Genomic DNA, 23,816 nt, shown 5'->3' on the forward strand with positions numbered 1-23,816 from the left:
ACATGGCAGGTTGGTTAGCAAATTATAAATGTTTTGGATTAATCAGTCCTGTGCAGCTTGGATTAGAAGTTTAGTAAAAGATCGGAAACAGAGGGCCAGCATGAATGGGTATTTCATTGGAGGCGAGTTGAAAGTGGTGCTCCATAGAGATTGGTGTTGGAACCCTTTGTTTTTTCTGATTTATATAAATGATTTGGATATGGGAGTTGAGGGCAAAATCTCTAAATTTTCAGATGATACTAAGCTAGGGAAAATAGTGACTTGTGAGGATAATGCTGAATGACTTCAGAGGGACATTGATGAACTGGCCAAATGGGCAGACATCTGGCAGATGAGTTTCAATGCAGAGAAATGTGAGGTAATGCGGTTTGGTAGAAGAAACATGGAGAGACAATACAGGCTCAGTTATATAGCTTTGAGAGGAGTACAAGAGCAGAAAGACCTTGGGGTTCACAAGCATAGTTCTGTAAAAGTGGCCAGGTAAGTTGAAGCAGTTGCTCAGAAGGCTAATCGGATCCTTGGTTTATAAATCGAGGCATAGAGTAGAAAAGTGAGGAAGTTATGCTACATCTGTAAAACTCATTAGGAGCATTGTGTTCCGTTCAGGAGACCTTATTGAAGGAAGAATGTTAAAGCCCTGGAGAAAGTGCAAAAGGACATTTACTAAAATTTACTAAGGAATGAGAGACTTTAGTTTCAAGGAAGGATTAGAGAAATTGGACTTATTCTCCTTCGCCGAGGGAAGATTAAGCGATTACCTTATTGGGATATTCAAAATTAAGAATAATTTTGACAAAGTAAAGAAGGATATTCGCTTTCTACTAATTAGATTGTCGTAAAAGGGGTCTTGATTTCAAGATTGTCAGCAAGAGAGCTTGGAGTGAGATGACGACAAATGTCTTTACTCAGTGTTATTTGGATTTAGAATGCACTGCCTGGGAGAATGGTGGAGGTGGATTCCACAGGAGGTTTCAAAAAAGAACTGCCTATCTATTTGGAAGTGATGAATTTAGAGAATTATGGAGGTAGAGCTGGAGAATGGGATGAGCTGGATAGTTCTTTTGGGAGCTGGACCAAAGACAATGGGCTGAGTGGCCTCATCCTATATATTAAAAATTTATGATTCGACATCACTTATATTATAACATGCCAGACTTAACCTGAAGCAAGTAACAGACAAGCAATGTTTGAACAGCCTACAGAAGATATCAAATAGTAAATGCAAACCGATCCAATGGATTTCTTGGCAAACATCCTCGATTTTAATAACACAATAAGTCACAAAATCTTCTTGAAACTTCATAAGGAATTGTGATGTTTCACTTGGCCAACCTAGCTTTGAAACTCCCTCAGCAGCTGATCCATGTGGACTACCTCAAAGACTGCTCACATTCTGGTCGTTCACCTTCCTTTCATGGAGCTACATTTCCCTGGATTCTTAACTGCATTCCAACCCTTGCAAGTGCAACACCAGCTTTTCCCAAACAGTATACTTCAGGATTGTTCTTCCTGGATTTGTTTCCTGACCTTGAACCTAGCTCTGTTGCACAGTGAATACTGCCTTACGGCTGTTCCCCACTCTGCTTTTCTGCAATACTAAATGTGGACCAGCTTCCTTCAAGCCCTTCCTTGGTCTTACTGCATCCATCATTCTGCAGAGCTTTTCAACTGTTCTAGTACTTCCATAAATCCCCAATCTCACAGGGCTCATATAATTCAGTTACCAAACTGTTAATTCTGTGCAGGCTTCTTTTAAGGCTTTTACACTTCCTGGAACTTCCGTGAGCCCCTACAACACACGTACTCAACTGCTTTAGGAATTCCCTGAGGCCAAACTACATAGAACCTATGTAATTTAAAAGTGGAACTAATAGTAACCATGCTGAATGTGGAGGCCTCTTGCCCACCACCATTACTACTGAAATGATTTGGTGACCAATTGAAGCCCTTGCTCGAGATCTTGCTCATTTTGAAAGGCAGAATGGTTTGTAACCAATACTTTGGAATAGTCTTTTGTAGCAACCTATGTTACTGTCTGTTCCTTAAATGCCTCCATCTTCATAGAATACTGGTTTACTGTGACAAAATAGTTGTCATTGCTTAGGAGACAGACTGGCTGAGTGTTGCTGTCGCATTCAGATGGCTACGGGCTGCTATACTAGGATTATACCATAACTGACCGCTCCATTGCTGCTAGTATCTGCAATTTTGTCCTTTTTTGCACCTGGTTGACGTTTCATGTTTACAAGGAAAAGCATGGTTTCTTCAGATATTGAGAAAAGAAAACTGCAGTTTAGATTTGTTCAGAAAATCCACCGAACTTCCTGAGGACATTTCAAAATGTCCTTGGTACTGCACTGCAGTTAAACCCAACTCGTAGCAGACTGTGTTAGAAAAATTGACATTACCACTGCCTACAGATGAACAAAACACTGTGGAGAAAGGAGACCTGAAAGCAAAAAGTTCGGAATGTAGAGCTGGTCAGGCTGCATCTGTGGAGAGGGAAACAAGAATTTGTTCAAGTTGATAAAAACTGTCTTCCCTCATACAGTCTGAGTGGTTGGGCAAGCCAAATATGTGCCTGTAGCATGCTTCCTGTTCACATTTCTCTTGACAGCTGGTGTAAATGTCTCCCAACCATTGATCCTCAGTGAGAGGCATAGTTGGTGAAACCCAAATATTTCACAGTTACAAAATGCAGCGTTAATTCTTTGCACATGCTTTTGGAAGAGTTCTCGTTGATTGCTCTGTTATTAATTTAGCTATTTCTGCTGATAATATTTCATTTTATGTTATTGGTTTTCTGCATTTCCAATACTTGATCTTCCATAAAACATACAATACCATGGATGCTCGAGTTCAGAAATAAAAGCAAAGTGATGGAGAAACTGAGCAGGTCTGGAGAGAGAAATGGACTTGAGGTCTCAAGGCTGATTTGATTGAGACCACCGATGCAGTTAGGCCTGCAGAGTTTCTCAAGCACTTTCTATTTTTATTTCTGTCATCTGCAATATTGAGATTACTTGTTACACTGGCAACCTTTAGAAGACCTTACATTTCTGTCAGTTGTACGTTTGGAAACTGTCAAAAGAATTACTGTTTAACAATCTTCTTTCTAATAGAGACACCTTGGAATCTAGGTTGCACTTAACTGCTGTAGTTTACGCAGAGAATTGAATGGGAATTGTGACTGATTATACCACCTATCACAAACCACCCTTTGCCTTGTGAATCATTACAAGAGTTAAGTCATTATTCTGATTGTAATTTAGAAATGTATTAGGTTTTTGCTCTGATAGTAAGAAGAGTGATGTTGGGCTTGTTTAAAGACAATCCCTTTTTACCAGTTTACCATGCATAAATCAGATGGGTTTGGAGTTAACTCATTCTGCAAATTGACTTATGTTCTTGGAACATTTTGCTGTGTTAAACATAAAATATAAAGCTGCAGATAGCAGTGTTCAGTTTATCTAACTGTGAACGTTATTTCCCTGGCGCCTTTGTTGTACCCTCATAAGCAAAGGATGTGGAGTCAGTCTTTTTCATCTGTCCATTTCAGTATTCTACCAAATTCCCAAAAGAAATCCTTGTCAGTGCCCATTTCACCGAATTCCTTATGTGAAATTCCAACTGGATATACTAAATCTTGTCTCGTGGAAAAGGCCTATTGGAAGACATTGATTTAAAAATAATTGGACATTAAGCTATCTGTGAAATAGAATGACAGTTTATTGAACTGATCACTATAAAATTTATCTACCAGCGAATGGCTGAGATTGCTGATCAGTTTTGCTCAAGCACTTCTGTTGACAAATCAGTCGGAAATGTGACATGTGAAACAGAATTTGCTAAAGGAGTTGCAGCAGACTATAACCGAGGGCTCCTTGCATGACACCTCTATTCCCTACTAGAATGGAGATGGTTGGTTGATGTACATAACTGAGATTTGATTTATGAGCATGTCACTATCCTCCAGTGACTGTTCTACTGAAAAATCACCCTGCAACTATAGCAACATGTCCCGAAAAAGCAGCTATGTATGAATTCTGTTTGCTGAAATTCAGTGTTTTTAATAGATTCTGTAAATTGACTTTGCTGAATCAACAGATATTTTTCTTGCTGCAAAATAGTTTCGTATGAATCCTTCTGTAATAGCCATCTCTGGATCACAGTGATGTCATTGACATTCTGACAGTGTTCCATGGGGGTAAGACGTCAGTTTGCAACCCAAGCTGTGCTACCCTTGTCGGTATCCTGTTAAGAATCCTTGTTTACCAGTTGAAGTCTGTGAATGAATAGCTTAATCAGTATATTTATTAGATGAGAGCAAGTTGAATTGTTGCCATGGACTCTCTTAATTTGTGTTGGTTTCATGCCTTTTTTCTCATTACTCCTGGAAAAAGTGGGTCCTTTCTTCAGTGATGTTCTTGGATTCCTGGCAAAGACAAAACTGTTGACCTGGTGAGAAAGATACAACTCAGTCCCCACATCTAGAAGGCACACAACCCAAGAGAGCAAGCATGTAAATTATAGAATCATACAGCATGGAAATAGATCCTTTGGTCGAACTAGTCCACACCAACCATGTTTTCAAACTAAACTAGCCCCACTTGCCTGCATTTTGCTCATATTCCTCCAAACCTTTACTATTCATGTACTTATTCAAATGTCTTTTAAATGTTGTAACTGTACCTGCATCCACCACTTCCTCTGGCAGCTCATTTCTCACATGAACCATTCTTTGTCTAAACAAAGTTGCCCCTCATGTCCTTTTTAAAACTTTCTCCGCTCACCTTAAAAGTATGCCCTCAAGTTTTGAACTCGCCCACCCTAGGGAAAAGACCTTTCCTAGTCACCTTATCTGTGCCCCTCATAATTGTATAAACCTTTATAAACACTTCTTACAGTCCTGTGGAAAAAGTCCCCGTCAATTTTTAGAGCTCAAATCCTCCATTCCTGACAATATCCAGGTAAATCTTTTCTGAACCCTATGCAATTTAATATCCTTCTTATAACAGGGCAACCAGAACTGCACGCTGTACTCCAGAAGAGGTCTCACCAATGTCTCAACATGATGTCCCAGCTCTTATACTCAAAAGTTTGAGCAATGAAGGATTTGATGGATCTTGTAGCATTGAGTTGCACCAGGGCATAGGCTAGCAAAATGGTACATAAGTGGAATTTCACAATGTGTGATGGTACAGATTTTAAAAAGGGATAGAGAGAGGCAAAACAGGCTGATGCACTTCTAAGATTATGCTGGGTCAGAGAGATTAGATTAGATTAGATTACAGTGTGGAAACAGGCCCTTCAGCCCAACAAGTCCACACCGACCCGCCGAAGCGCAACCCACCCATACCCCTACATTTACCCATTACCTAACACTACGGGCAATTTAGCATGGCCAATTCACCTGACCTGCACATCTTTGGATTGTGGAAGGAAACCGGAGCACCCGGAGGAAACCCACACAGACACGGGGAGAATGTGCAAACTCCACACAGTCTGAGGTGGGAATTGAACCTGGGTCTCAGGCGCTGTGAGGCAGCAGTGCTTAACCACTGTGCTGCCCACTAGATCTCGAGGCCCTGGAGAAGCTGGGGTTACATATGAACACAGAATGGAACAAAGGTCGGTCATTGGCCTCTTGAGCCTGTTCCGCCATTCACTGAGGTCATGGCTGATCTCATGTCAAAATCACTGCTGGGTTTTTACTTTAATAATGTTTATTTCAAGTGTTTTTCTTTTAAGCACTGTGGGATGTCCTGAGGCTGAGTATATCAAAATCAGATTCTAGTGCACTCTGTAAATACGTTTTGGTGAGAAATATTGAAAATTACCTCGTCCATCAGGTGTCAAGGGTCAGCCGCCAAAGAGAGACCAGCTTCCTGAACAGTAGGGTGTGATGGCAGTATGTTTCTGCCAAAATGGCATTTCCTAACTTGCAGGACGGATCATCTTGGAGTAAACCACCAAAAGAGATGGTGTTTTCAAGGAATTATGTAAAAATGTATAACTTTAACTGGTCAAACTGATCATTTGTACAAATCAAATAGCAGGATATATATTGGGCATCAGCAGTTCCTCATGGAACATATTGAGATTGTTTAGTTCTGGTGCCTACCTTTGTTTGTGGTTGCATCAAGCTGTGTGCAAACTCTTCATGTACAAACACCAAGTATCACTACGTGCCACGGTTCTACCTGTCTCTGTTTTTGCATATGATAGGTATGGCCTCATTGCCATAGAACACTGGACTAATTTTGACCAATCTGTATCACCTGTCCTTTGGGGAAACATTTGCAAAGGAAAACACCTTTGACCATAAGATATACTGACAACTTGGCCAAATGGACAGATGTGGCTGATGAATTTCATTGCTGAGAAATATGAAGATCTATTTTGGCAGAAGAAGCATGGAGAGACAATGCAGGCTCAATTATACAACTTTGAGAAGTGTACAGGGACAGAGGAACCTCTTGGTTCAAGTGTATAATCTTTGAAGCTGACTGGGCAAGTTGTTCAAAGGCTTCAAGGATCCTTGGGTTTCTAATAGAGGCGGAGAACATAAAAGCAAGCAAGTGATGCTACATCCCTACAATGTTGGGATGCTGGTGTTGGACTGGGGTTGATAAAGTTGAGAATCGCATGACAATAGGTTGTAGTCCAAACAGGTTTATTTGAAAGTTCAAGCTTTCAGAGTGCTGCTCCTTTGTTAGGTAGCTAGAATACCTCTATAAATCATTTGTCAGACCACATTTGGAGTATTGTGTTCAGTTTTGGGCACCTTATTTAAGGAAGGATGTTAAAGCCCGAGAGAGAATGCAAAGATGATTTATTTACTAAAATGATACCAGGAATGAGGGATTTTAGTTAAAAGGAAGATTAGAGAAATTGAGCTTATTCTCCTCAGGACAGAGAAGATTAAGAGGTGACCTTATTGAGGTGTTCCAAATTATGAACAATTTTGACAAGTTAAAGAAGGACACTCACTTTCTCGTCATTGGTTTGTCAGTAACGAGAGATCGGAATTTAAGGTTGTCAGCAAAGAGAGCTAAGAGCGAAACGAGGAGAAACCTCTTTACTCAGAGTTGTTAGTATTTGGAATGCGCTGTCTGGGAGAGCAGTGGATGCTGATTCCATAGAAGGCTTCAAAAGAGATTGGTGTGTACAATTGAAAGTGATGAATTTAGAAAGGTAGAGCTGAAGAATGGGTAGCTGTTTTGGGAACATACGTGATGGGTCGAATGGTTCCTTTTGTACTGTAGAATTCTACCTATGCAATTATATCCAGTTTTGGAATATAATGACTTCTTGGAGTTCTTACTGACTGTTGAGGTGTGGAATTAGAAATGACTAATTGTATTGCTGTGGTGCAGTGAGGTAGATTTCCTAATTCTTTTTCATGAGCCTACAAAAAAGCTGTTTTGCTTCTGTTCCAAAGGAATGCTGCTGAAGTGATGCAAATTCAAAGCTACAACAGTTGGCATCCTTGGGAGTTTGTTAACCTCAATGGGAGAAATTGATGGATTTCCCAATGTCTGAAAGTTTTGAAGGAAAATTATTTGCCTAAAGTTATTCTTTGAGATTACTATTATTTGAGTCATTATGCAGTTTAAAAATATTGGTAACAATGGCAGTGGTGGTGGAGGGGAGAAAGGAGGAGGGCTGCATCCTGAGGTGCAAAAGATCCATTTGGACTTGTGAATGCTGTTCCCCAAAGTAAGGAGTACTTACAAAAGAGAGCGATCGCCTTGCTTATATTCTTGTTATTTTGCCAATGATGGTCAGAGTTGTCTTTGATTGAAAAGAGCTGTTGCAAATCAATTTACATTTTTGAAAATACACAAACTTGCAATATTGAGTTTTTTTTTGCAATTTACCAAGCGCTATGTCTTCATTGATACATTGCTGCAAAGGAGAATCCATCAACATCATGACTTAGTTCCTGTTGCTAGGAAACAGCAGAACTCTGAGATGGCAGTAAATTCTAAAATGTGTAAATTGAGTTTTACGATGCATGTTTCTTTAAAAAAATATTTTGTTTCTGTGAAGAACCATATCTTGTCTCTGCACTTTGTAATTTAGCATTTTGCACAGTGGATCTAAGGGACTACTTGGATTGTGGCAGAATGATTAAGTGAAGATGGAGTAATTTCACTGTGACTTCCAACTTGTTCAGTGTTATGTTTTCAAAGGAGTTGTACCGACTGACAAATGTATTATGCTTTCTCCACTGACTTCTAACTTCTGAATAAATGCACATTTCTCAGATGTAACTTTGAAAGTGCAACAAATAGAGATGGTTTCCTTTTCCAGCATTGTGGGCTACAGGCTACTGAGATTATATACTCTAGATTGGCACCTTATAATTGTGATGGCATTAATTTTCTCACCAGTACTTCAGAAAGATTTCCCTGCTGAGACTTTTGATGGCAACAAACTGGCTTGTCTGTATTTTGATTAACTTCTGGCGCAGTGTGACTAGTGCATTAAAAGCAAGTAGGTGTGTGAGAATCGTCCATCTTGTTTAATAGTGTGATGTGCTAAACATGTCCTTTGTTGACTGGGCATTGTTACTGATTTGCTGTATCATATTTGACATTTGATATTCAGCAACGGCTTTATAAACATTGATGACCTTGTTTATTCTGTTCTCTTCACAACTGTTCAGATTAGATTAGATTCCCTACAGTGTTGAAACAGGCCCTTCGGCCCAACCAGTCCACACCGACCCTCCGAGGAGTAACCCACCCATTTCCCTCTGACTAATGCACCTAACACTATGGGCATTTAGCATGGCCAAACCACCTGACCTGCACATCTTTGGACTGTGGGAGGAAACCGGAGTACCTGGAGGAAATCCACGCAGAGTCACCTGAGGCTGAATCGAACCTGGGACCATGGCGCTGTGAGGCAGCAGTGCTAATCACTGAGCCACCATGCCGCCCCTATTTACTGAAGTATTTGGAGTTCCTGTGAAATGGTTTCTCCCTCTCCCTCTCCCTCTCCCTCTCCCTCTCCCTCTCCCTCCCCCCATCCCCCCATCCCCCCATCCCCCCATCCCCCCATCCCCCCCATCCCCCCATCCCCCCATCCCCCCGTCCCCCCCGTCCCCCCCGTCCCCCCCGTCCCCCCATCCCCCCGTCCCCCCGTCCCCCCTCCCCCCTCCCCCCCTCCCCCCTCTCCGTCCCCCTCCCCCTCCCCCTCCCCACAAACATAAACACCTGTGTGCATGTTCAATGATTCCATGGTTACAAGAACAAGGCCAGTTGCATTTTCTAACTCGAGCTTCAAATACTACAGATCAAAAGGGGGCCATTCAACTTATCTTTTATTGATCAGCTCTTCGGAACTATTATCCCCTGCTCATTTCCTATGTTCCTGATATACTTATTTCTTAATCTTTGACAAACAGCAGTATTGGTCATTTCTATGGCCGATGAGAATCCGAAACTGTAACCTAACATAATCCAAAATGTAGCAAGTGCAGGAGATGTAGATTCATAATCTGAAATCAAAATACTCTGCTCGTCTTTACTGCTTTGTGACATAGTTTTTAAGATAATATTGGGTATAATTTAACAAAATTTGATAAGGGGCATTGATATGAGATTATGCAGAGCCACTCCATATTGTTTTTTTGGCCACTGTACCATAGGTTTTATGTCTCTCATTACTTTCTGATTTTCACATCAAGCATGAAAGTAGAATTGATTTCTGTTGCACAGAGATATTTAGATATTTACAAAGATATTTAGAGAATCACAGTAAGTGATGGACTAGCTATGGTATAATTGAATGAACAAGCTTAAAGAGCTGTATGGTGGATGCCTGTTCCTGTGTGATCTAAAATCTTCTGCTCTCCATCAACCCTACCCCACCCAACTTAAAAAAGACAATATCCTTGAAGGGAAAAGGATGAGATTCTGAAGAGAGAATATAGGAAGTTAGGCAGGAATTTATAAATAAGGTCCTCGTGAGTAGTAATATCTGGATTACTTACGCCGCTACGAGCTAGTGAGGCTCGGAATAGGAGGATAGAGCAGATGAATGCGTGACTGAGGAGCTGGTGCAGGGGAGAAAGATTCACATTTTTGGATCATTGGAATCTCTTCTGGGATAGAAGTGACGTGTACAAGAAGGATGGATTGCACCTGAATTGGAAGAGGACTAAGATACTGTCAGGGAGATTTGCAAGAACTACTCTGGAGGATTTAAACGTGGGGAGGGGGTGGAGTGGGACCCAGGGAGGTAGTGAGAAAATTGATCAATCTAAGACTGGCACAGTTCAGAAGAGAAGTGAGTTAAACAGTCAGGGCAGGCAGGAACAAAGCAAAGAATGAAGTAGGACTGATAAATTAAACTAGGAGAAAGTGAGGACTGCAGATGCAGGAGATCAGAGCTGAAAAATGTGTTGCTGGAAAAGCGCAGCAGGTCAGGCAGTATCCAAGGAGCAGGAGAATCGACGTTTCGGGCATAAGCCCTTCTTCAGGCTTATGCCCGAAACGTCGATTCTCCTGCTCCTTGGATGCTGCCTGACTTGCTGCGCTTCTCCAGCAACACAATTTTCGAGTCAGTGATAAATTAAACTGCATTCATTTCAATGCAAGAGGCCTAACAAGGAGGGCAGATGAACTCAAGGCATGGGACTGGAATACCATAGCAATTACAGAAACATGGCTCAGGGATGGACAGGACAGGCAGCTTAATGTTCCAGGATACAAATGCTACAGGACAGATAGAAAGGGAGGCAAGAGAGGAGGGGAGTGGTGTTTTACAGCTGTGTTGAGGGAGAATATTCCCGGAAATACATCCAGGGAAGTTATTTGGGTGGAACTGAGAAATAAGAAAGGGATGATCACCTTATTGGGATTGTATTATAGACCCCCTAATAGCCAGCAGGAAATTGAGAAACAAATTTGTAAGAAGATCTCAGTTATCTGTAAGAATAATAGGGTAGTTATGGTAGGGGATTTTAACTTTCCAAACATAGACTGGGACTGCCATAGTGTTAAGGGTTTAGATGGAGAGGAATTTGTTAAGCATGTACAAGAACATTTTCTGAATCAATATTGGGGTATAGCTACTGGAGAAAGTGCAAAACTTGACCTACTCTTGGGATATAAGGAAGGGCAGGTGACTGAGGTGTCAGTGGGGGGGCACTTTGGGGCCAGCGACCATAATTCTATTAGTTTTAAAGTAGTGATGGAAAAGGATAGACCAGATCTAAAAGTTGAAATTCTAAATTGGTGATATTAGGCAAGAACTTTCAAAAGCTGATGGGGGCAGATATTCACAGGTAAAGGGATGACTGGAAAATGGGAAGCCTTCAGAAATGAGATAATGAGAGTCCAGAGACAGTATATTCCTGTAGGGGTGAAAGGAAAGGCTGGTAGGTATAGGGAATGCTGGATGACTAAAGAAATTGAGGGTTTGGTTAAGAAAAAGAAGGAAGCATATGTAAGGTATAGATAGGAGATATCGAGTGAATCCTTGGAGTATAATGGCAGTAGGAGTATATTTAAGAGGGAAATCAGGAGGGCAAAAAGGGGACATGAGATAGCTTTGGCAAGTAGGATTAAGGAGAATCCAAAGAGTTTTTACAAATACATTAAGAACAAAAGGGTAACTAGGGAGAATGAGCTGCCAGAAGTAGTGGTGAAGGCTGGTACAATTGCATTATTTAAAAGGCATCTGGATGAGTATACAAATAGGAAGGGTTTAGAGGGAATATGGGCCAAATGCTGGCAAATGAGACTAGATTGGGTTGGGATAGCTGGTCGGTATGGACGAGTTGGACCAAAGGGTCTGTTTCCGTCCTGTACATTTCTATGACTCTGGAATCTCTACAGTGTAGAAGCAAGCCATTTTGCCCATTGAGTCTACATTGACCCTTCCAAGACCCTCCACCCTATCCCTGTAATCCTGCATTTCCCATGGCTAATACACCCAGCTTGCAGATCCCTGGACACTATGGGCAATTTAGCATGGCGAATCCACCTCCCCTGCACATCGTTTGGACTGTTGGTGGAAACCAGAGCACTCTGACGAAACCCACCCAGACAGTGGGAGAATGTGCAAACTCCACAAAGGCTGGAATCAAACCCAGGTCCTTGGTGCTGAGAAGCAGCAGTGCTAACCACTGAGTTACTGTTTGTAAATCAGAGTTTTACAAAGATGTATTCTAAGAACTTGACCTACTTCAACAATGAGTTTCCCTTCTTCATAAAGTGACAGACAGTTCCAACACATCTCAGATTAGGATGAAGATTTCTCATATGTTTTTATTATTTGGAAGCTTTGCTCCTCAAGTGGAAGAAAAAATCGGTTAAAGTTTAATTTATATTTCTATATTGTGTACTAACAATGGAGACATTTAATTGATGTTTCAGTTTTGAGTTCAGAGAGTGGTACTGATATCTGAAACTTAGTTTTGTTCATATGCATGTTTTGATGAAGTTGTTAAATCCTTGAGGCGAATAGTTTAGTGCATTTGAGAAAAATGGGTATAAGGAAGAAAAAGCCTGATGTTGTCTAGTGATAAGAGTTCAGTGTTACAGACACCAATCAAGAATGTCAGGTGGCATAAAGTGTTTATTCAGTGAGAAAACGGTCTGTTAGTGACATCAGCAGAGCAATCATGGTTGAAGAATATGTCCTGAGTTGTCCAGAAACACAAAGCAGATGCAAGAGTTGAGTTTAAGGAACACATGTTAAATAATGAGCTGAGGTAGCTCCTCATTTAAAGTCTCAAGAAGAAACAATCACTTCTGTTAAAAAAAAGTGGAGATATTTGCTAAAAATAAGCAGATTAGAGTGCTTCCAACAGAACAAGGAGCTTTAAAGTAGAGATCGGGTGACCCCTCCGTATTGAATTTCAGGGTTTATCATTCTTTGTAATAAGACCTAATGGGATGTTTCTTGTCTGGCTTTTGTGTGTAAACTTGTATGCTGTTTTGATGCGCCTTGGCAGCCTACCATGAAAATGCCAAGTGACTCATTACCATGGTAGACTATAGCAGAAAAATAAATCTTATGGTCTGTTAAGCCAGGTTTCACGCTGGGACCTGACAGTCCAATGCCACCACCAGTTGGGATCATTTTTTAAAAAATTGAATCAGTCTACAGCAAGATTCAGACAGCATGCTTCAGCTGATAAGTGGAAAGTAATGTGCTGCATGAGTGCCAGGCGACACCAATACAAGGACCAACAAAGGAGAATCTTACCATCTTCCCCTAACATTCAACAATGTTATCATGACTGAGATTCCCACTATCGACTTTCTTGGTTGTGGGGTAATTACTATAGCAGGACTGAGACTTGTAATTGTGTGGCAAGTAACTCACCACCTGACTCTCAAGCCTGTCCATCATCTGTACAGCTCAAGTCTGAAGTATGATGGAATACTCTCCACTTATCTGGGTGAGTGTAGCTCCAACAACACTTGAGGTTTGGCACCACCCAGTGCAAGTTACCCTGCTTGAATTCAGCCCACTACTACCTTCATTTAATTCCTTCACCCACTGATGCACAGTGTCAGTTGTACATACCATCAACAAGGTGCAATGTAGGAATTCAACAAAATTTCTCCAAAATCATCTTCCAAACCTGGTCCAGACTTGCAGGGAATGGAAACCATGGTAAACTCAGCCCCTTCAATCCTGAAAAGACCAGTCAAGCAAACTCTGACATACTCAAACTCATGGAATCATACCTTACTCACACTGTCCCAGGGAATTGCTGACAAATCCTCCCCACAAGGCAGAACTGAGGCAGTACAATAAGGAGGGAATATTCCTGAGAGCTTCAGTGCTGGCAGACTCCTACTTAGTCTCATGGCATTTGATCAAACATGAGCAAGGAAAACTGCTGATTGCCACATACCACGTTCCCTCAGCTAATTGATCTGTGCTCCTCCATGTTGAACAGTGCTTGGAGGAAACACTGAGAAGTGGCAAGGTTACAGCATGTACTCTGGGGATTTCAATGTGTATCACCAAGAATGGCTTGGCAGCACCCCTGACAGGACTGGTTACAAAAGGACATTGCTGCCATACTGGGTATGTGGCAGGTGGTGAGGGAACCAATAAGAAGCAAAAATATTTCTCCTCATTCTCACCAGTCTGTCAGCTGCAGATTTATTTGTCCATATCAGTATCAGTAAGAGTGACTGCCGTACAGTCCTTTTTCAGACATATTTCTTTCTTTCCATTGAGAATACTTGACATCGTGTTGTGTGGTACTACCACTGGGCAAAATGGGATAGATTTCAAACAAATCTAGCAGCCCAAGTCTGGGCAACTTAAGCCATGAGGTGTTGAGGGCCATAAGAAGAGCAGTACTCAAAAAGTAAATGCAGGAGGGTTTGCCCCTGGGCAGCATCAAGCATGCCTAGAGGTGTCAGCCTGGTGAAACTACAAAACTGGATGACTTGCATGTCCAACAATATAATCAACAAATGATGGTCAGAGCTAAGTGATTCCACAAACAACAGATCAGATTATGCTTTGCAGCCATTCAGCGCAGTCATAAAATGTGGTGGACAATTAAACAACTCACTGGAAGAGGAGGCTGCATAAATATCTCCAATCTCAAGGATGAAAGTGCCCAACACATAAATGCAAAAGATTCACAAACTTCTTCAGCCGGTAATGCCAAGTGGATGACCCATCTTGACCTCTTCCAGAGGTCTCCTGCATCACAGATACAAGGCTTATCAAGTGGTATCAGGAAACTGTTGAAGGCACTGGATTCTGCCAAGACTACGAGTCCTGACAACATAAAGATGATAGTACTGAAGATGTGTGTTGCAGAACTTACTCTGCTTCTACCAAGTTTGTTGCAGTACAGCTACAACAACATTATCTATCCGGCAATGTGGAAAATTTACCAACTATGTCTGGTACACAAAAAAGCAGGCAAAATCTAACTTGGCCAATTACTGCCCATCACTCTACTCTTGATCATCAGTAACGTGGTGGAAGTATTGTCAACCGTATTATCAAATAGCATTGGTTTAGCAATAACTGGCTCGCTGATGCCCAGTTAGGGTTATGCCAAAGCCACTCAGCTCCTGACTTCATTTTAGCCTTGGATCAAGCACTGACTAAAGAGCTGAATTCCAGAGGGAAGGTGAAAGGTGAGAATGTTCAGCACCATTTGCAGCAACTCATACTGAAACAGTCCATGTCCAAATGTGCGGAGACCTGATGAGTGGCAAGTGATGTTCATGCTGCACAATTGTCAGGCAATGACCATTTCCAGCAAGAGAGAATCTAACCATGACCCCCCTGACAATCGATGGTATTATCATCATTGGATCCTCCGCTATTAACTGAGCTGGACTAGTCTGTAGTGTACATGTGTGTGCAGTAGTTCCGACACTAGGAACTTTGCAGCAAGTAACTTAGCAACTGTCTCCATTAACAAAACACAAGTCATGAATGTCATGGACTACTCTTCCCAATGTGGCACCTATTGTTAAAGTTACATTCTCAAGTGAACTTTAAGAAAGTTCTATAACTTACATATGAAAGAACTGAAGCCAACATGCCCATTCTAAAATATGAGAGAATTAATAAACAATCCAGGTTTTTTTCAAAATATAATTTCAGTTACATCAGATTGTAAACTTTTGCTATAAATTCTGTGTCCTACGATCTTATATTCCACAACCACCTGATGAAGGAGCAGCGCTCTGAAAGTTAGTGCTACTTGATAAATCTGTTGCACTATAAATTGGTGTTGTTTGTTTTTTAACTTTGTCCACCCCAGTCCAACACTGGCATCTCCAAATCATGTGACAGCTTTCATGGGTGCTGAAGAGTGCATATTTTCTACACATAACCTTGCTTTGAATTATGCAGGTGAAGACTATAGATTGTTTCATAGCTGCATATTGATATCTTTCTAGCTTTGCTTGGAGCAGTAGGATCATGGATAAAGGCATCCTGTGCCTGAATCCTCCAGTGCTCACTTGTCAGCATCCTTTTAAACTAGTTCCAAAAAGAGTATTTTTCAGAATAAGTACTTGTGTCCGTTCAGCTACCAACAAGAACAGGATCACTTGCACCACAGGGATAAGAGAAAGGACCACATCACATGTCGTGGTCTAGGAAGCTTACCAGAATGGTGCTATGGATGTGAGAAATTTCATGTGGAGAGATTGGGCAAGGTGGGTTTGTTCTCTGTGGAGGAAAGAAAGTAAGGACATTTGATTTAAGTTGTTCAAAATCATGACTATTGTTGTTGGTAATTAAGGAGATACTGTTGCTAGTGACAAAAGGTCAGTAACCAGGGAACACAATTTTAAGCAAATTACATAAAAACTCATGGAGTGAATTGTTATGATCTGGACTGGACTGATAGCGGTAAAGCAGATTCAATAAGATTTCAAAGGAAGTTGGGAAAATACTCAAAGGAGAGGTTTTTGTGGTACTGTGGGGAGGCCAGGTGAATGGAAATAATTGGATAGCTATTTGAAAAAGCCAGCAAAGGTATGTGAGGGTCAGATGATTTTCTGTGCTATATCCTGTTGTAATTCTACAAGATTTTAATAGGTTGACCTTATTTATTCCAACTTTGACAATGAAAGTAGCTTACTTCAATTGCAGGTGTACAAAGTTGCTTGGTGATGAAAAATGCGTTACAAGATGATTTTGTAATTTCACATCTAAAATAATTCTGTAATGCAGCAGGTCGTTTCTCAAAAGCAAGTGCCCAGTGTTCACTTTCTGAGCAAGCCTGGTACCCTCATCACTTTCCTCTTCCCCCATTTAAGTACAAAATAAGTTATTGCCAGCTGTAGCTACCTTCAGAATGCTTTTAATTGGATTTGCTTGGGCTGAGATATATTTTCTTTGCTTTAAATTACTTAATTGACCACTATTCCAGTGCTGCAAACCTTTTGTAAAATCCACAATGAATGTGCTTATCATTTGCTGAATACAGGTTTTGTTGTACAAGAAATACAGTATTTTCATGCCAATGATAAATACGTACTTTTCTGCATCAGCCTGTGATTATTTTTAATCAATTCCTTGGAAATGTTATTAAAAAGCCAGTTCATTTAAACAGGCTAATGAGTCTGATTTGATTGGACATTGGTTTATTGTTTCCTAATATTTGCAGTATTATTGAAGTAATTTTATGCAGCAATATTGAAGTGATTTTGTGCAGCAATAAAAAGGTCATAGAGTTTCTCTTAATACCCTTTTTGAACATAAGTCAGCCAACATACTGCTGGTGCTGGAAAACCTACCTGGTCAGGTGAATCTGAACCCATTTCACCAAAAGACTGCACCCATTGTTGTTTCCTCTAGAGGGCAGATAGGATAATTGTCTCTTCACTAACACAGGATGGCTTTTGCAAATTCCTTCACCAATGATCTGAAATTCTTTTAAAAATTTCTTTGCAATGGTTAGATAGATGCAAAGCTTGATTAAAGGTTTTAATGGAGGACCAAGTGAGAGACCAAGACCTATGGAGAAAATTCCACAGTTAAGCCTTCAAATGCTTGAATGTTAATCTGCTAATGGGAGAACCTTGAAAACCTAGGGTATGCAATACCAATATCTTGAAAGACTAGGGCTTGGAGATGGGCCAGAGGGAGGCCTTGAGAGATTTGAAACAAGGATGAAAACTTTTAACTTGAGGCAGTATTTGACTAGGTCGAAATATAAATCAGGAAGCTTAAAGGGAATGGTGATCTGGATTTGGTGAGAAGTGGGTAATAGAATCTATGGTGACGACAAGTTTTTGGGAAGGGAGAAATAAGGGAGACCAACAAGGAGTATGATGAATCAAGCCAGGAGGTACCCAAGATACGAAAGAGATTCAGGAGCTTATAAGGTGTGGCAGGGATAAAATTTAGGTAATTTACAGAGAAGGGAGTGGGTGGTTCCAGTAATATCCCATAGATGGACTGTGTTTGGGGGATGGTGTTTGGAGAATGTATGGAAAGAAAAAGGCTCTAATATTCTCAATGTTTAATTAAGGAAGCTACTGATCATCCAATAGTGGATATCAGAAAAACAGTCTGATGACTTGATAGCATTGGAGGATTTACGCGAGGTTGTGCTGACGTAGAACCAGGAGTCATTGGCAAATATGGAAGAACTTGTGCTATGTTTTCATATGATGTTGCCAAGAGGGATCATGTTGTGTTGGAATTCTTATTTCCAAGTTATGTTTTCGAGGTAAGCCCGAACTGAAAATGGAAACTGGAAACTAAGAAAAGAAATGGACTCCTCCACTTTCTAAGCTTCAGCAACTGAAACCAGACTTCTGGTAGATTGAAACTGCTTAAAGCTAAGTAAACAGGTACAAATCCATCCAAGTTTCCTGATTGCAATTGATGAGTTATCTTGTCCAGTACAGGCAAACTGAAGAAGACTGAAGACATACTCGGAATTTGCAAATATGTTGTTTCAGCTATTTCGGTTACTTGGATCTGTGCTTTCCAGGCTAAGTTGGAGAGGTTCTTCAGACCTTGTGCAACTTGTGAAATCTGTGTCTCTGGAACTCCATTTGGTTGTGTGCTGTTGTTGACCTGGCAATCAAGTTGTCTCCTAAAAAGTAAAGACCTGAAATTCTTGGAGAAGACAAAGTTTTGAAGGATTTTCAGACTGAATTCGATGACCTATGCACTGTATGGAATGCTGAGCCAATTTGTAATATTGGTCTTAGTTGTGTCACCTGTTTAATGTGTAACTTATAGTTTTAAATTGACTGCAGTTTGCCAGTGAATTCATTTTGATGTTGATTCTGGATATTAAGCATCTAAGAGGCTAGTTGAGATGGTATTTAATGTTTGCTTTGACTCTTCTGTGGTCAAAAAAGCAACATTCTTTCTGTTGCGATTTAAGTCATGGAATCTTATTCTTTTAACAAATACCTCCTGAATAGTTATTGGTCTCGGCTGAAATCCAGACTATTTTGAGGAGAGGTGCCTTGAGAAGCCAAGCGATAATTAATTGAATCACAGTCTTACAGTGCAGAAGGAGGCCACTTGGCCTATTGTCCCTGCACTGGATCTCAGCAATTTTTTTTTGTTCAGAAGCTGGATGAGAAACCATTGCAGCTGATAGTTTGGTTAGGCTTAGATGGATGGGAATGAAAGCAAGGGCAATCTTGCCCAGCTGGACAACCTTGAAGGAGCCAAGGCGAAAGATGGCATGGTCTTTTGGACACGACTGATAACTCTTGGTATAGGTAGTTACATGCTTGGCACTTTTGAACAGACCTTGAATGCAGTATAGTGTGATTAGTCGGTGAACACTGTCACAGTAGTAATGTAAATTTGATAGATTCAATTCAGTTATGAACATTCAGTCAAAGGGCTCAGCCATTCTGAAATTAAACTGTTGATAATTTAGGTTCTGTTGTACTTGTTAATTCCTATTTTGTCTTTTAGAATATGGCTTAAATCTAAGAATATAGTCAAGGTAACCCATCTGATTTCGAACCAGCACTTTAGCAAGAGTGAATGTAGGGGAGAGGTGAAGATGCGAAGTGCTGAAAGAAAGTTTTATGGCTGTGTGAACAAAAGAGTTGACCCATGAGAATCAGATGCCTGGATATATGCAGAATTCCAATATAAGAAAGTAACATGCAATAGCATTGGCAAACTGCTAAAGGAGTTAGAACTGTAGAGGCTTACATGGCCATAACAGGACTTTTAAAAATTGGCCTCCTGAGAGGGGACGGCCTTTTGGCCGACCAAGATAAATTATGAAGTAGTCACAGCACGTGGCAGTAGACCAGAATATATCCTGGAGGGAACAAACACCTGTGCACATGAAGTGGCACCTTTAAGATGTTGACATGCACAGCTACATGACAGTCTTCGAAGGATGGCATACAGCAGTAAATATGTGTACCTAAGGAAGGAAAATGCAACAGTGCCATTCTGTAGTTAATTAACACAAAATCAGCATGGGGGAGCAATGAGTAACTAAGTGAAGACATGCACGAGCATGTAGTTGAATAATATAAAAGCATAAAAACAGAAATTGCTGGAAAAGCTCACCAGATCTAGCAGTATCTGTGCAGAGAAATCAGAGTAAACATTTCAGGTTGAGTGACCTGTTTGTATTTTTAGTATAAAAGGACATCCTTTTTCACAAGTGTTGAGTTATTACTACATTTGAATGGAGCAGGCAGTCTAGAAAGGCATAATTGATAACCCTAGATGTAGGAACCATGTTGTATTTAATAATTGTCATTTAATGTAGCCTGTAGTCTATTGTATCCAAACACTGGAGTTAAAGTGAATCTCAAACCCATTGAATGAATCAGGCAAAGGATTTTATTGAAAAACTAAAACCTTTTAGTGTAACAGTAGCCTGGTTCCATTTTAAAAAGTACTATACTGAGGGTGATGGTAGAAGGCTGTTTCTGTGATTAGAAGTCTGTCTCAAACTTGTATCAAACGAACGACCCAATGTCAATAGCTCTCTGAAGTAAGAATCCCATGGATTCACAATCTCAGAAGAAATTTTCCTTACCTATCTTAAATATACAACTGTCTGTTCTCAGTTTATCCTTTGGTCCTAACTCTCGCACAAAGCAAAACAACTTTGCTGTATGTAAACTGTCAAACCCCCTAAGAATCTAGGAGAAATTCCACAGATCTGGCAGCATTTGCAGAGAGAGGAAAACAGTTAATGTGTCAAGTCTGAAATGACTGTTCCTCAGAACTGGATTGTCAACGTTAACTGTTTTTCCCTCTCTACAGAAGCTGATATTGCTGGAGAAACTCAGCTTGCCTGTGTTTGTTTTAGATTTCCAGCATTTTCATTTCATTCCCCCAAGAATCTTGTATGCTTTGATAAGGTCGCTTTCTCATTCTTCTAAGTTCCAATGAATACAGGCCGAACGTACTCAATCTCTCCTAAGGCAGTCCCTCCATCCTGGTATCAGCTTAGAGAACATTCTCTGGACTGTCTCTAATGCCAGTATATCTTCCCTCTGAAAACTATCCCCAAACAATACAGCTTATGGACAAGGACTCTCAAAACCCTTTATTCTGTAGGTTTCTGCAATCTTTCTCATATTTCTCTCCTCTCCTCTGTTCTCCTTGCCAGAGAGCGTGTTCTCACATTTTTTTCTAAATTGTATTCCATGTGCCACATGTTCCATGTGAATATCCCACTTATCCCACTGGTTAAGTGGGATATTCACTTAACCAGTCTATATCCCACTACAGATTCTTTGCATCATCTTGACCACTTGACTTACATTTTTTTTATGTCATCTGCAAACCTGGTGAAAGTACATTCAATTCCCCCACCTAAGTCATCAATATGCATTGAAAATAATTGTGGCCTTCTGTCCCCATCCCAATTTATCTTCAGCAAAAGACTGACAGAACTTTACAGGAAATGGACTGAAGTGCCCTGTTATTTGGTTTTCCTGCAAGCTTCTCTGTGAAATTTTAAAAGCAAAAATATGTAAATATCTTTACAAAAATAATGTACTTTGGTTCTAATGTTTACTGAAGGATAGCTGCCAGGATCTAATGCTAACAAATATGATCTGTCACTTTCCTTTTCTTTCCAAATAGATTCCCCCTGCCATCTCAAGTGTTTCCTTACTGAAGGGAAAGAAACTGAGAGTAGCTTTCAGTAGTTGAGGGTTGTTAAGTTCTCGAATTTCTGGTTATTTCATTTAATTTGTTATTCCAAGGGGTATAAAATCATCTCAAGGATAGAGTATTTCCTATTTCAACAATTGGAAGTTCAGTAAAGGCAGAGATATCTTGAAGTTCTCCAACAATGGGGCAAAAATGATTTCATTCCAAACACAGGTTACATAAAGTTTATATTCCTTCTAATATAGAAGAATAAAAGATTTTTAATTGAGGTGTGTCTGATAATGAAAGCAGTTGATAGGATGGATGAAATGTATTTCTTTTGGTTGGGGATCCAGATCTATAGGTGCTGCTTCATTCAAAGGTTAAAGGCTATGGGCCAGTTGAAAATGACAAAATTGAGATTGATGGGGTTTTTGTTCGGAAATGTTATTTTGGATTCTTTTTATACCTGCAAGTGCTATCGGACACAGCTGAGTAACTTTCTCTCCACCAAAAACCATGTTTTATTAGGCATTTTTTAATCCTTTAACCACCACCAGTAATCACTCATGTAGTCAATTAAATATGTACAAGCAAAGCACATTATGGGCAGAGCATAGCATCAAAAGTGCAGCAGGATGAGTGGTATGTAGGGAAAGTAGGAAGGGCTAAATCAAAATGGAGTTGAAGGGAGGGAATAAAGCAGTCTAAAGGCATCAACAGCATTGATGGATACTATGCTCCTCTCAAAGGATACTTGGGCACGAACATAACCATGGAAAAGGGGCAGACAGTTAACGATATGATCTAATTGAATGGCAGCACAGGCTTGAGGGATTGAACGGCCCAATTCTGCTCCTTTGTTGGTAGTCTGTTGTTGTCTGCTAACCCCTGAAACTGAGAGATTTTATTATGTGAGTGTTTTAAGATTAGGAACCAAGTGCCTAAATGGGGTTATGTTACAATCATGACATAATCAGGTGGTGGAACAGGTTAGAGGAACTGAATGGCCCTTTCTTCATATGTTTCTAACATAAGGATCATTCTTCACTGCCGTTGAGAACCACAATGGGATAACACAGACCTTCTAACCTACACTACCTTCAGGTGTAGCTCAACATTTTGACTACCTGTGGTTGGGAAATTTAGACTTTGATGTCATGACCCAAAAATGCATTGTTTTCATTGAGGGTGAAGCATTTCAAAATCTGGTGATAAAAAAGCTTCAGATTTGTAAAGAATTGAATATCTCTTTATATTAATTGAAAATATATTTGGAATTAGTATCTGAAATGAATTCAGTGCTGTTGGTAACTTGATATATGACTTGATATAGAGAATGGGATCATGTTAGACTGTGCACTGATGCAAGAAGGTTTTTTCTCGTATCTCCTTTTTGTACTGAACAGTTGCAGTTCTGAAGTATGTGTGTGAGATACTTTACTTTTCTAGCATTTGATTTGGAGCTACCCAATAAACACTTAACTAAAGGTCCAAGAATTACATTTTTATAGTAGCTCGTGCACTATTATTGAAGAATCTGATTATGATCATAATCTTTAATGTCTGTTCATTCCATATATTAAGCAAAAAACAATATTTAATCTAGATCTATCTGCAAGGGCATTGTAAGCTGCCCTATGGTCTAGAATTGATCTTGTTTGCGAACAGGTAATGACAGCACTTTTCCTTTTGTCCATTGAATACATTTTCTATTTATTCAAATGCCATCCAGCATCCACATCAGTAAAGGTAGAAGTGTAGGATTTTAAAGATAATTTGGTAAGTTATCAAGTTCTTCATATTTAGCAAAAGAGAAACAGAAGTGGAACACTGATATTTTCTCATTTTGCTACATGAATCCATTTAGAAAGGGTGCAGTTTTTGAGGCAGACTGATTCTGTTCATTCTTACATGCTCTGCATTTGTACTTGATTGGTTCAAGATCTGTATATGGAAAACTGCTCATCCTATTCACATTTTCATCCTCACTTTCCTACAAATAGTAATTGAATTTGTTTCAATTCTGTCTAATTGATTTCATCAGAATCAACATTGCTTACCTACAGTTATTATTCACTGTATACCAAGGAATTGCCTGTAAATGTTTTAAGCGTAGCTCAAGTTGAAATCCCTAAGAGGTGAGGAAAGAGATATCTGCATTGACTTGGTATTCTCTGATTGTAACATGTCAAATGTGTAATCTGTCTTAGTAAATGTTGGCATATGTTGGTGGT

At 40.1% G+C, this 23,816-nt stretch overlaps 1 protein-coding gene across 1 annotated transcript in view; it reads left to right on the top strand.

Moving 5' to 3' along the window:
• Window positions 1-23,816, top strand: part of prim2 (DNA primase subunit 2) — a 212,204-nt gene that overhangs the window by 64,689 nt on the left and 123,699 nt on the right. The gene's annotated exons all lie outside the window — the stretch shown is intronic.

Source organism: Chiloscyllium plagiosum, unplaced genomic scaffold, assembly GCF_037043375.1.
Source record: "Chiloscyllium plagiosum isolate Xiang-an unplaced genomic scaffold, Cpla_swu_hap1 HiC_scaffold_3, whole genome shotgun sequence".
Classification (NCBI taxonomy): domain Eukaryota; kingdom Metazoa; phylum Chordata; class Chondrichthyes; order Orectolobiformes; family Hemiscylliidae; genus Chiloscyllium; species Chiloscyllium plagiosum.